Source organism: Malus domestica, chromosome 08, assembly GCF_042453785.1.
Source record: "Malus domestica chromosome 08, GDT2T_hap1".
NCBI classification, from domain to species: Eukaryota; Viridiplantae; Streptophyta; class Magnoliopsida; order Rosales; family Rosaceae; genus Malus; species Malus domestica.
In genome coordinates this window covers 10,922,410-10,933,996 of record NC_091668.1, presented here as the reverse complement: position 1 = coordinate 10,933,996, position 11,587 = coordinate 10,922,410, and the positions used below count along the sequence as shown (strand labels likewise).

Sequence of the window (11,587 nt, the reverse complement as noted above, 5' to 3'; positions counted from 1 at the left end):
TCCTGGACTACCAGAGGTTACTTTTGTGGGTGAAAGAAGTAGGGTGAGACATGGTGTTATTTCTGCCATGAGAGCAAATAAGTTGTTATCAAAAGGTTATCAAGGATACTTAGCACATGTGGTGTTAAATGATGTTGTTCCTAGTAGTGTGGAGGAAGTTGGAGTAGTCAGGCACTATCCTGATGTATTCCCAGATAATTTGCCTAGATTGCCGTCTAACAGAGATGTGGAGTTTTCTATTGATTTGCTTCTAGGTACGGATCCTATATCTTTGACTCCATATAGAATGGCTCCAGTTGAATTGAGAGAGTTGGAAATTCAGTTACAGGAATTAACTGATAAAGGTTTCATTCGACCTAGTACTTCACCTTGGGGAGCTTCGGTGTTGTTTGTAAGAAAAAAAGATGGAACTTTGAGATTATGTATTGATTACAGGCAATTGAATTGGGTAACGATTAAAAACCGTTATCCATTGCCTCGTATCGATGATTTGTTTGATCAGCTTAAAGGTGCATATGTGTTCTCTAAGATTGATTTGAGATCTGGCTATTATCAGTTGAAGATTAAAGATGAAGATGTACCTAAAATGGTTTTCAGGACCCGTTATGGACATTATGAGTTTTTGGTGATGCCATTTGGATTGACTAATGCACCTGCAGCATTCATGAGGTTAATGAATGAAGTATTCCAGCAATATCTTGATAGGTTTGTCATTGTTTTTATTGATGATATTCTGGTATACTCTAAGTCAAAAGAAGATCATATTCGACATCAACTTGGTATTAAAGAAATTGAGGGAACATCGGTTGTATGCTAAGTTTAGTAAATGCCAGTTTTGGTTGAATCAAGTGGCATTTTTGGGACATGTAGTTTCGGCACAAGGAATTAAAGTAGATCCTCAAAAGATAGCAACAGTGGAGAATTGGGAACAACCACGAATCGTCACTAAGGTACGGAGTTTTCTTGGTCTAGCAGGTTATTATCGACAGTTTGTTCAAGATTTTTCTATGATTGCATTACCATTAACGAAGTTAACCAGGAAGGATGTTAAGTTAGAGTGGGACGAGAATTGTGAGCAAAGTTTCCAGTAGCTGAAATATTGCCTCACTCATGCCCCAGTATTGGTACTTCCTGACGATAGTGGTAACTTTGAGATTTACAGTGATGCTTCTTTGAATGGTTTGGGATGTGTCTTGATGCAGCATAATAGATTGATCGCCTATGCTTCTCGATAATTGAAGATCCATGAAAGGAATTATCCTACTCACGATCTTGAGTTGGCAGCCATTGTTTTTGCTTTAAAGATTTGGAGGCATTATCTCTATGGTGAGAAATGTAAGATCTCCACATATCATAAGAGTCTTCAGTATCTTTTTACTCAGCATGATCTTAATCGTCAGCGAAGGTGGATGGAGTTACTAAGTGATTATGACTGCACTATTGAGTATCATCCGGGTTGTGCAAATGTGGTAGCTGATGCATTGAGTAGGAAACCTCAAGGTCGACTTAATGCTTTGTATGTTTGTTGTGTTTCTCTTCTTACAGATTTGAGAGCTACTGGAGTAAAGTTGGAGATAGAAGAGCGAAGAGAAGCTTTTCTTACTAGTTTCCAAGTCAGGCCAGTTTTGGTCGATCGTGTACTTGAAGCTCAGATGGTTGATGAAGAGATCCAAGAAATGATCCGATTGAGAAATGAAGGGAAAAAGAAAGACCTCAGGATTTGAGAATCAGATGACATGCTTATGCAAGAGAACATAATGTATGTGCCGAATAACGAGGAATGAAAGAAAGAAATTTTGGATGAAGCACATTGTTCGGCTTATGCGATGCATCCAGGAGGAACTAAGATGTACCATACAATTCGACCATTTTAATATTGGCCAGGTATGAAAAGGGAAATTGCAGACTATGTAAGTACGTGTATTATTTGTCAGCAAGTCAAAGCAGAAAGAAAGAAGCCTTTTGGACGGATGCAACCACTTCTCGTTCCTCAGTGGAAATGGGAAAAAATAACTATGGATTTTGTGTATAAGCTTCCACGTACACAAAATGGATTTGATGGCATTTGGGTGGTTGTAGATCGGCTTACCAAGTCAGCACACTTCATTCCAGTGAGGGAAAAGTATCCCTTGAATAAATTGGCTAAGTTGTTCATCACGAAGATTGTGAAGTATCATGGAGTTCCAGTGAATATTATTTCTGATCGAGATCCAAGATTTACTTATAAGTTTTGGATAGCTTTTCAAGAAGCTCTTGGTACGAAATTGCTTTACAGCACTGCTTATCATCCTCAAATAGATGGACAATCAGAGAGGACTATTCAGACGTTAGAGGATATGCTGAGATCTTCAGTGTTGCAGTTTAGTGATTCTTGGCATGATCGCCTATACTTGATGGAATTTTCCCACAATAATAGTTTTCATTCGAGCATTGGTATGTCACCATTTGAGGCACTTTATGGTAGAGCTTGTCGTATGCCATTGTGTTGGTCAGAGGTTGGCGAAAGAGTGCTAGAAGGCCCAAAGATTGTGGATGAGACTACTCAAAATGTTCAGGTGATTAAGTCTAACTTGAAAGCGGCCCAGGATCGACAAAAGAGTTTAGCAGATAGACATACTACTGATCGAGTATATGATGTGGGTAATTTGGTATTCTTGAAATTGTCACCTTAGAGAGGTGTAGTGCGGTTTGGAAAGAAAGGCAAGCTAAGTCCTAGGTACATAGGACCTTATGAAATCACTGAAAGGATTGGTGAAGTTGCTTATAGATTGGAGTTGCCTCCGGAGTTATCTAAGGTACATAATATTATTCATGTCTCGATGCTGCGACATTATGTTTCAGGTCATTCACATGTGATTCCTTTTCAACCTTTAGAGATTAATCCGGATTTGACGTATGATGAGGAACCAGTGACTATCTTAGATTGGAAAGACAAGGTTCTAAGGAATAAGATAGTGAGCTTGGTAAAAGTATTGTAGAGGAACCACTCAGCGGAAGAAGCTACTTGGGAGTCAGAAGATCGAATGAGAAAGATATATCCAAGGTTGTTTTATGAGTATTAATGGATTGATTGGTTGTATGAATTTTGAGGACGAAATTCTATAAAGAAGGTAGATTGTCACAGCCCGTCCCGAAATTTCATTTATCGTGGATGTGAATTGACAGAATTGCCCTTAAAGGTTGCTAAGGTATGTGTGACATGTTTATTTGAATAATGCATACCTTCCTAAATTCTTGGAAAAAAATTAAGTTGGATTAAATTGTATGCAATTGTGTGGTTAGGGACTTAGAAGGACACACACACCAATCAGTTCATTCTCTCTCTCCCGCACGTTCTCTCTCTCCTTTCTCTCAGTCCATTCTCTCTCTCCCTTCGAACTAGTACGGACCACACCCAAAGACCATCAAAACTTCACGGATCGTCGTGTTTGAGACCACCATCGTGCTCCTGGAGACCACACGAACTCTCTGGTACCCATTTCAGTTAAGAAACCTTTCGATTTCACGTTGAAAACTCAAGCTCCGAATTGAGCACTGTTCATGAACTTTGTAATGGTTGGTTTTTAGGACAATCCAAGCTCACCAATGCGATTGTAGGGGTTCATTAAATCCAATCCAATCATGATTTTTATCGACTCCAGAGTGGCCTGCAACTTGCTTCACATTGATATTGCTCATCAACTGGACTTACATACGGAATAGATTGCTTCAATCAACTTCATAACAACCTTTCACAAATAGGTCTCTTCATCTTTGAGAGTTCACAAGTACTCCTTGTGAAAAAAAAGGATGACACCTGGCGTCTTTGTATTGATTACTGAGCCTTGAATGCAACCACTATAAATGATCGTTTCCCAATTCCCGTCCTGGATGAGCTACTTGATGAACTACATGGGGCAGCCATTTTTTCTAAACTAGATCTTCTATCCGGATACCACCAGATCAGAATGTGCTCTAAGGACATCCCAAAAATAGCCTTTCACACACATGATGGCCACTTTGAATTTTTGGTTATGCTATTCGGCCTATCCAATACACCATCCACTTTCCAAGCTTTGATGAACTCAATCTTTCAGCCCTACGTACGTAAGTTTGTTTTAGTTTTTTTCGATGATATCCTTGTGTAAAGTCCTTCTTTAACTACTCACCTCTCCCATTTGGAGACTGTTTTTCAAGTTTTGTCCATGAACAGCATGCAAGTCAAGCTTAGCAAGTGTTCTTTTGGGCAAACCACGATTGATTACTTGTGGGTCATGGCGTGGTAGTGGAAACTTCCAAAATCTAAGCAATCATCGATTGGCCTCAACCAACGTCCCTCAAAGGCCTTTGGGGATTCTTGGGTTTGACCGGATATTATCAGAAATTCGTTCGTAATTATGGAATGATAGCGAAGCCCTTGACAAAATGCTATAATAGGGAAATTTCTCTTGGACCACTGCCTCTATCCTTGCTTTCGCTAACCTCAAGCAAACGCTAGTAACCACACTAATCCTTGCCCTTCTAGATTTCACTAGGCAGTTTGTAATCGAAACAGATGTTTTGGGATTGGTATATAAGTGGTCTTATCCCAAGATGGGCACCCCATTGTCTACCTCAGGCCTTATCAAGACATAATCTAGATCTTTCCACTTATGACAAAGAAACGCTTGCCATTGTATTCGCTGTGCAAAATTGGAGACGATACTTACTTGGACATCAATTCCGTATAGTGACTGATCATAAGCCCATCAAACATTTCCTTGAGTAGTGTATCACGACTCCTCAGCATAAAAAATGGCTTGTCAAATTGCTTGGGTACAATTATACAATAGATTACCAGTCGGGCACTCAAAATGCAGCTCCTGACGCTCTGTCCCGTAAGCATGAACTCCAACCTCTGATGGGTTTGTTGACACCAATGTTTGATTGCATACCGAAACTGCAACACTCATATTCTATGGATCCACAAGTCCAAAAACTCTGGCCGTCATTACAACAAACATCAAACAACAGTGTTTGGGGTTTCTCTCTTGTTAATGGTATCCTTTATTATAAGCAAAGAGTCTTTGTTCCTTTTACATCTATGGCATCGCAAAATATTGGAGGAATTTCACTGTTCCCTTAAAAGTGGTCAATCAAGTTTCCTTTGAACGTATCACTGCATCTATCACAATTTCCTTTGGCTAGGGATTCATAAATATGTCAAGCAGTTTGTCTCCTCTTGTACCGAATGCCAAAGACAGAATGCTGAGCACATTCATCCACTGGGTCTTCTACAACCCCTACCTATCCCCGAAGAAGTATGGCAAGATATTGCCCTTGATTTCGTTGAAGGTTTGCCTCCTTCCAGTGGACATACAGTCATCTTGGTTGTCGTTGATCAATTAACTAAATATGACCATTTCATACCAATCAAACACCTTTATACGAATGTTTCCATTGCAGACACTTTCATCAAGGAAATCTTTCGCCTCCATGGCATGCCAAAATCAATTGTCTTGGATCGTGACCCAACATTCCTAAGTCACTATTGGCAAGAGTTTTTAAAACACCGGGGAACCAAACTCTGGCGTAGCTCCGCCTACCACCCTCAGTCCACCGGCCAATCCAAGGTCCTTCATTGAAGCTTGGAACATTTCCTTCGCTGTTTCTTGGCTGATCGACTGCACAAATGGGCCTCTCTTCTTCCATGAGCTGAATGGTGGTACAACACAACGTTTCAGTCTGTTATACGCATGTCGCCATTTCAGGCGTTATACAATGTTCCTCCCCCATCAATTTAGTCCTACCTTCCAAGCACCACTGCTGTCCACTCTGTTGATGAAGCATTACAGGACCACGACAAACTGCTCCGCTTATTGCGTGCTAACTTACAGCTTGCTCAAAACCGTATGAAACATATATATGACAAAGGAAGAACCGAACGAGTGTTCAACGCGGATGATTTGGTATACCTTAAGCTCCAACCCTATCGCTAACAATCAGTGGCTGCTTGACATTTCAACAAACTTGCACCTAAATTCTATGGTCCATTCCAAGTGACGGCATTGGCTCAGTGGCTTATCAACTCCACTTCTCACCAGATTCTAAAATCCACTATGTCTTCCATGTCTCCTTATTGAAGAAAAAAGTAGGTGATGCCATCTCTCCCCAGCCCAACCTATCGCCGATAGATATTATAAGTGTTTTGCACTGGCAACCAGAGAAGATCTTGGACAAGGGAATGTTAAAAAAGAAGAATGCAGCAGTAACTAAATGGCTCATCAAATGGTTGGGACTTTCAACCGAAGACGCCACATGGGAAGAAGTGGACGAGATCATTACCCGATACCCAGATTTCTAGACCTGAGGATAGGCTTCATTTCAAAAAAAAGGGTGTGTGTTGTTAGAACCAGCCCTTTGGGCCTAACATTTCTCTCTCAGTACCTGCCCTTTTATGAATAATTACCTTGCCTTGTTTTCAAGCCCATTTCCCAAGCTCTTGGAACGACATAGCTTGGCTGACGTTTCCCCAATTAGCTAGGGTTTCTTTCCATTTTAGACTTGATATAATTATGTATTTATCTAGACTCTAAGGTCAGACATGAATGAAAGTAGCCTTCTTTCCTTTTAGCCTTATTCTTCTTCCTTTTCTCTTTTTAAATTCTTGTACTGTTACATTTATTTAGTATTTCAGCTCTCACTACTGATTAGGTGTACCATATCTTCTCCAAATCTGTCTATATCTGCAATATATTACACAAGTATTGGTTTGATTTTTCTTTTGGGTTTGGATCTTTTGGGTTGTTTGAACCGATAAGACAGACCTAATTAAACTCTTTTTAGTAATTAGCATAAGACAACGACTTATATATCAAAGTTAGAGTGGACCGCCATTGACTTGCTAATTACCACTTGAATCAAAATTCACGATTCCATATTCTTGAAGTTCCGGCATGCATGGACGTCCTCCACTAACATCATTATATAGCAAGCACTATAATAGCAGCACTAGCAAGCCATGTCAAATAGTTATAATATGACATGGATCAATGACAAATTTATGTATATATATTATTAATAGTTATAACACGTATTATTACATGAATTCAAAACTATTAACACGGCATGACGCTGTAAACATTGAAATTCCTGCAATGAATGAGACAAGAACACGTGTACAAAATAATATTTGTATTAATGATTTAGGGGTTACAATCTCTTCTACAAATTTAGCCTCTGATTCGATCTTTGTAATGTGTAGATTTATGGATTGTGCTGTTGATCCAAGGGCCATTGGGCCTTGATCTTGAAGGTTGACGAACGGATTTTCAATGGGCTTTTGGGCTTGATCTTGAAGAAACGGTTGTGCGGATTTCTTCAAGGGGCTTTTGGGCTTAATCTTGAAGGTTGATGGGTGAACAGATCTTCAAGGGATTTTGGGCTTGATCTTGAAGAACAGTTGAATGTGTGGATTTGTTCATGTTGTTGATCCAAAGGGCCGTTGGGGACTTGATCTTAGGATGAACGGACGATAACGATGAACACTTTCTTTGAGGGGCGTCAGGGCTTGATCTTGAATTGGTGGAAGGTCTTCAAGGGGCATTGGGGCTTGATCTTGAAGGAGGATTTGATGAAGAACGGAGAGAGCTTTCTTGATCCTTCGGTATTCGCTTGGGAGCTTTAGTGTTTCAAAGCTTCAAGGTTTTGGAGTAAAGTGAATTGGTTATGAATTGGTCTTCCCAAAATGAATGAAATGACCTTGTATAATTTTGCACGGCCTAATTTTGAATAAAATATTCAGATGAAATAAATCATTTCTGCCAGGTGTTGACATGTGTCCTTATTTGATGACTTTTATGATTTATTTTGATTTTTTCGTTTAGTCACACACTACGTGTAAAATTTATGTGACATGTGAGCGTTGAAATTGTAATTATTGGTCAACATTTATTTCACCAAAATTTCGATGTCTACAAATGCCCCCACTTCAAGGCGCGTCGTATACATGTGCTTGTCACGTGTAGGAGATGCGTTTTGAAGTCCCTTAATGTAGATGTTAATCCAAGGGCCATTGATGCTTGATCTTGAATTAGGCTGGAGATTTCTTCAAGGGCCATTAAGGCTTGATCTTGAATTGGGCTGGAAGTTTCTTCAAGGGCTGTTGAGGCTTGTTCTTGAACTTTGTTTGAAATTTCTTCAAGGCCTGTCGAGGCTTGATCTTGAATTAAATTGGACCACAAAGAGCTTCACATGGTAGATGATCTTTGGCTTTGGTAGTGGATGAATCGGCACGTATTTTGTTGCGCTTGTTGACTTTCCACAGCTTTGATCTTGAACTGGGTTGGAGGATTTTCTGGTTTCCTTCAATTGTTGACTTTCCACAGGCTTATTCTTGAACTGGGCTGAGAGGTTTCTTCTGCTAGACTTACCCCAAAATGTCTGGATTTACTTCTTTTATCTGGTGCTGAATTTGGTTCAAGGATGGTGGACACTTGATCTTGAATCGGACATGATTTCTTCAAGTTGGTGACTTGATCTTTAAGGATTTGATTCAAGGGTGGTGAATTGGTACGTGCAGCTCACAACGCCTAGCGAGTCGACTCAAGAATTTGAGGGTCAAAACAAGTCCGCCAAATCTAGAGTACTTGCAACCCTGACGATATGAGATATTTTTGCTTTTGAAGAAGTAGCAGATGAATCGGCACGTGTTTTGCTGTGCTTGTCTCCACATGCTTCAATGTATCATTTTCACTTGCCTTATCTGTTCTTCAGGCAGATGTGGTATCTTCTGTTAGACTTGTCTATTTCCCTAGCAGAGCAATGCTAGGTAAGCAATCAGGGAAGGGTTCCAGGCAGTCAGTTATTGACTGGGAGTTTGACTTCAAGTTCCGACTGATTGCTCTCTTTCTTCTTGTCTTGCAGGTAAGAACAAGGACAAGGAAAATGATAGGGAGAAAGCATGATATGAGATACTTTTGATTTTGAAGAAGTGGTGGTGATTTGATAGTGTTGCACAGCGAGGCTTTGCTCTTCGGCGATGGTTCCAGCGAAAAGCTATTGAAGCTTTTTGAGCTCTTTGATTAGGGCAACGATGCTGAGGTTGACTTTGATTTAGACTCATCCATCTGGGTTTTGTGGTTCTTCAGGGAAGGGCATCGTGCTATAGTGATCTGTTCCGGCTCATCATTGATCATTCTGCTTCAATCTCTTGCAGTATTTACCCCCGATGCAAGACTGGAATGCAACCTTTGCATTTAAATGGTCTTTCAGAGCACTACTTCTCAGTGGCGATGAGCACTCGAGAGCAATGCCAGGTAAGCAACCAGGCAAAGGTTCTAGGTAATCTGTTCCATATCGGAAGTTTGATTTCAGGTTCCGATTGATTGCTTTCTTTCTCTTTGTCTTGCAGGTAAGGGCAAAGGTAAAGGAAAAGAAAGGGAAAAAGCATGATATGAGATATTCTTGCTTTCTACCCTGGTGATATGAGATACTTTTGCTTTGGTGTCATTTGTTTGCAGAGGTATTCCTGGAGAGGAAGAAAAATGAGTATTTCAAGAGGCTCTGCTGGGAGTGTACTATCAAAGGTGAGGAAGGGTTGGGCATTTTTGCAGGTCTGCCTTGCTATGGAAGACGAAGGTCGAGATATATAGGAATTTCCTAACAGCCAGTAGTGGCACTATTCCTTTTACTTTTGTCATCAACTGTTGGGTAATTGAAACAGTAAGATTCACGTGTTTTCAACTTTGTCAAAAATTTTTGACAAAGTTGCCCGTGATTTCTGCAAAGCTGAGGTTGCGTGTGAAAAGTGTTGACAAATCCGGGAAAGCCAGTATTTTGAAATTCAGAGAGCGGTGCCTCTTTGATCTTTGAACAAGCACCTTTTCGATTTATGAACAAACGCTTTTTTGATTTCTGAATAAACAGCCCCGTTGCCCTTTTTTTTATTTTTTTTATAGAGGCAACAATTGTGTTTCAAAAGCACACTTGAGAGTTGCTGCTTGTAGAAGTTCCCCTCTTACACTTCTAAGATCTTGATCTATCCAACCTCTTTTTTTCCTTCAACATCTCTAAAAATGGCTTGCCCATCTAACCGTCGTCTTGATTTGAATATTGGGGAAGATGCTAACATGCCTTCTCAAGACAACATATGGCACCCATCCTTCGTATCCCCCAACGGTCCTCTTACAATTGGGAACTCTGTGATGAAGAACGACATAACCGCCATGGTGGTTGCTAGAAATCTTCTCACCCCAAAGGATAAAAGGATCCTTTCCAAGCTGTCTGATGAGCTGGCTGTTCAAGACTCTTTGGCTTTCAGTGTTCAGTGTGCAAGCTCTGTATCAAACATAGGCCAACGCTTTCTTGCTCGAACTTGTCAAGTTGAGTCACTGATGGCTGAGGTGGCAAGTCTTAAGCAAGAGATTAGAGGGCTCCGGCACGAGAACAGAGAGTTGCACATGCTTGCCAATAGTTACTTGACGAGCATGAAGAGAAAGCTTGACCAGCTGCAGGAATCCGAAAGTCGGATTCAAAGTGACTATCAAATGTTTATAGCTTACTCTAGAGGCACCTATTGCCTTCGTCCTCTAGAGTTTTACCGAGTGGTTAGGCTCCAAGCAATCAACCTCTGATACCTCTTCTTTCTGGAGTTCCGCCGAGTGATGAGGCGCTACTTGATCAACCTTTGTGAAGACTCCTTCTTGTTTGTTTTCCCTTTCTTTTTATTTTATTTTTATTTTTATTGTAAATTTTCAGAGATATGAGTAAATGAGCTTTTATTTGACTCAAGATATATCTATCCAATCACGACACCATCACCCTTTTTTTTTTTTTTTTTTTTTAATGTTGCCGGTGCGACTGGCACCATGTGAGTTTCAAACTCCACAAAATTACAACTTGTATATAACAAATATATCCACACATGGCACCATCTTTCAAGTAATGATGTCCATCATTACTTTCTTTACTTTCAACTCTTTATATATATATATATATATATTTTTTTTTTTTTTTTTGTTTGCTTTCCACATGCCATCATTATTTATTCCAAATGTATGGAAGCAAGGCCCCTCCGTCTTGTTTGCTCTTTTATCAACTTTTTTAATTGACATTTCCAAATCTACTTTCGGCTACCCACTCTGTTTGATTAATAAATAAGACAAAGATAAAGGGACCATGTTCCTTGTTTTGGGGAGAAAAGAAGATGCTTTAACATTGGAGAAAAGCAGATGCTTTAGCATTGGAGAAAAGAAGATGCTTGTTGTCGTGCCAGTTATCAAGTTCTTCAATTCCTGTTGTGTATAAATAGACCTTTATGCAAAGTTTTAGACAGATATCTGATCCCCATTCCATTTCCTTCAAGTTGCAGAGTGCTTAGGTTGTGCTACGACCACCATTGACCACCTCTTACTGCACTTCTTTTTTTTTTTTTTGGGTACCGAAAGAATGTTATGTTTATATATATATAAACACACACACACAGAGTTCACGCTTTCGATTTTGACTAGTCATATATATATATATGTATATGTTTATGCGGCTTTTGATTTTGACTAGTCATGTGTGCACACACACACACACACACACACACACACAGCGTTCACATGGCTTTTGATTTTGACTCCCT

At 39.9% G+C, this 11,587-nt stretch overlaps 1 pseudogene; it reads left to right on the top strand.

The window, feature by feature from the left end:
• The first annotated feature begins 433 nt into the window (after nucleotides 1-433).
• On the top strand, nucleotides 434-9,831 carry LOC139198026 (uncharacterized; annotated as a pseudogene).
• Nucleotides 9,832-11,587: the final 1,756 nt, after the last annotated feature.